Source organism: Chenopodium album, chromosome 13 (genome assembly GCF_948465745.1).
Source record: "Chenopodium album chromosome 13, dcCheAlbu1.1, whole genome shotgun sequence".
Lineage (NCBI taxonomy): Eukaryota > Viridiplantae > Streptophyta > Magnoliopsida > Caryophyllales > Amaranthaceae > Chenopodium > Chenopodium album.
The window spans coordinates 15476866-15480163 of record NC_137846.1 but is presented as its reverse complement, the minus strand read 5'-3'; positions in this window follow the sequence as shown (position 1 = coordinate 15480163).

Below are 3298 nucleotides of genomic sequence, written 5' to 3'. Positions count from 1 at the left end.
GTCATCAAACATAGGGTATAGAGCTTTACCCTGGTTCCTCTCAAGGTACTTTAACTGTTGGTCTATGGAACCAACCATCTGCCTAAGCTCCCATAAGACCCCTCAATACGGCCAATGGCCTGTCCTATACTCTGCAAGTCCCAAACGGTCTCGGGATCGTGCCTAGGGGGTAGTGGAGGTGCATGATATGGCATGTGAATCGGTGATGGTGGTGCCATATGCTCGGGCTGTGGCACATGGGGTGGTGGTGGTGGTGGTGGTGCTCGCCCCTGGGCATGGGAAACTAAAAGTTCATAGGTGTACGTCTCTTGCCCAGGGGGAAAAGTGGTCAACTAGGGGCTAGGTAGGGCAAAAACACGTAATGGGTCATTTCCTACCCTAACACACCAATGGGGGATTTGCTGACAATCTAGCTCTATCCAATCCATACTCTGCAAATACCTAGTGGTCATGAAAGTACCCCCCCCCAACAGTTAGTGAAACCCTCAGCCCTAATTTCACTAAACCCGGCTTTTTTAAACGCTATCCTATTAATAAGGCCTCCTAATTGGATAGGGGTCCTAGTGGTGGTACTAGCGGTGGCATCCACTCAAATGGTGGATGATATACCTACCTATGTTCAATTTACCAAACCCAAACACATAGTGTCCTATTATAGCTAGTTCATTGGTTTGAGCGTTATGCGGTTCAAACCTACCTAAAAAACAAGCGCCCTCAAATCTTTGCCAGATTTTAGGGAAGGGATCGTGAATAGGTCAGGCACTAGCATGTTGGGCATTTAGGAGTGGTAAACCGGTTAGAACACGATAAATATCTTCCATTTTATACTCTTCATGCCAAGTGGCGGGGAGTTCCAATTCCAATTCAAACAATTTGCAAAATTCAATAAAAGTTAAACTATTATTTCTATTGTTCAACCTAAATTGCAAATTAGGACCATTTTTAGTATTAACAACATTCAAAGATGACAAAAATTCACATGTTAGTTCACGATATGTAGGATAATGCATATCAACAAATTTTCTCATTCCTATATAAAGGGAATATTTCAAGCATCCCACACTTGAGCCCCACTGTGATCATACACTTAAGTATGGTGGCGTCCAAAGGGAAGGAAGCTAGAGCAAAAGAGTCGCCAACAATTTTTAGGAACTTGTAAACCGTTCACAGGGTAAAGGTTACACCCCTTCACGATCCATGAGATCGCTAACTCCATAGTAGTTTGGAACCATGACTGGATATTCGGGGATGAGGATACAAATCCAACCAAAAAGAGATTGAACCTGCCCTAAAAATAGGCCTCTACTTTATTCTTCTCATATTCATGTGCGATTTCTAACTAACATACAATCAATATATTAATCCTAAACCAGTGTAATCTATATCGGTTAAATATTAATGCACAAACAAATCTATTATTGGCGATCACTTGAATTAAAATCTCATTAGCCTAAATAAAATTATTAATTATCTTATTAAGCGTGATTACAAGTAAAAATTTCCTTTAAACCTGCAAGAGAAAGCGTGATCAAGAAATAACAATAATATCAAGCAACATATTGAATATAAGAAGAATAAAATAGACTGAGTTTAGAGAAACGTAAGTTTCGAAAACAAAAGTCAAAGTAGCGATAGGGACGGAGAAAGATTCAGAACGTTCTGCGATTCTAAATCATCCTTGTAACGCCGATACCTGGAAACTAGCGTTAGTTAAACAGATAAAAGAGTTAAGAAACACGTATCTTGCACTGTCGAGTACACATATCTAAAGTAACCGCATTTTGTTGTTGTATTTGTTGGTGACGACTTCCACAGTGCCTCGTGAACGCCATCTGAAGGTAACAGTGCCTCGCTATCTTCATTTGTTTGTGACAATCCTTCACAGTGCCTCGGGAACATCGTCAAAGACCGCTGCTTGTCGTTATCTTCAGGGTTATGGCCGTACCTCTCCATGGCAGTACCTCGCCGCTATAAACAATCTCCTCTATACCTTAAGACATCGTCGAAAACCGCTGCTTGTAGCCATCTTTAGTTTTGTTGTGACAATCTTCCTCGCCCTAGGGAAGATCGTCGAAATCTGCTACATCACGAGCTATTTTCTTGAATCAAGGTGACAACCTTCACAATCATAGCAAATGTCGTCGAAGACCGCCTCATCACGAACCGTTCTTCTCAAGTCTGAGTGACAACTTCCACAATCATAGCGAACGTCGTCGAAGATTGCCTATCTCGTGCTATCCTCTCAAATCAAGTGACAACCCCTACAATCTTAGCAAAAGCCGTCGAAGATCACCCATCTCGTGCCATCTTCTCGAATCAAGTGACAACTCCCACAATCTTAGCGAAAGCCGTCGAAGACTACCCATCTAGTGCTATCTTCTCCAATCAAAGCGAGAAACCCTTTTAATTTTAGAGCCTCCTGCCGAAAACTTCTTTATCTTGAGTCTTTAAATTTTCTTGTCTTTTCTCCTAGAAGTAATTGACCTTTTCATCTTTGGAAAATTCATTTTAAGAACCATATCTAAGACTCTTAAAGTCTTCGAATTGATTTGTAGAAATCTTCCATCCTAGGAATTCTTTGTGATTATAATCAATCACTACTCAAATGTTCTAAATCTTGTTCAATCAATTTTTTCAATCGATAATTTGATCGTCATCAGGTCGATCATCAATCAAATGTAATCGAGCTGATTACTAATCAAATATCTATCAATTGCTCAAATGCTTATCAAAAGGCTCAAATGGATTAGTCACGGACCAACCAATCCAAGTCGTGTGACCATCAAAGACTGACGCGGGCGAATCAGAGCCATCGCGTAGCGACAGGTCTATCACGCTGCGGAAGGTCTGTCGCGATACATCATAGTGTATCATATTGCGTCAGGGTGCATCGTGCTGCGTTGTGCTTGAATCCAAGTTAGAGTTTTTTTTATGCTCGTTCATTTGAGCTTAATCAAATTGCCTCTTAGTGTACCTGCAGCCATATTTTGGGCTATAAGACTTTGCTCATGTTTATAATTACCTTAGGGTTGACCCAAGGCTTGGCGTTATTCAACCCATTGTGTGAACTCGACTTAATGTATTTTGACACATACGACTCAACATGAGTCAAAGTGCAAGACTCTACTCAACACGACATGACTTAATGTACGTGACTTGTGTGTGCATTGTATTGTGTTGTGCTTGACTCAAAATGCAGAAAAGCAAAATTTTTCCGTCATTTTTGTGGAGGGTACTAACTTTCTCCCGAAAAAAGAAAGAAGCGAAAAGGAAAAAGTGAAGTGTTTCCGTGTTTGTG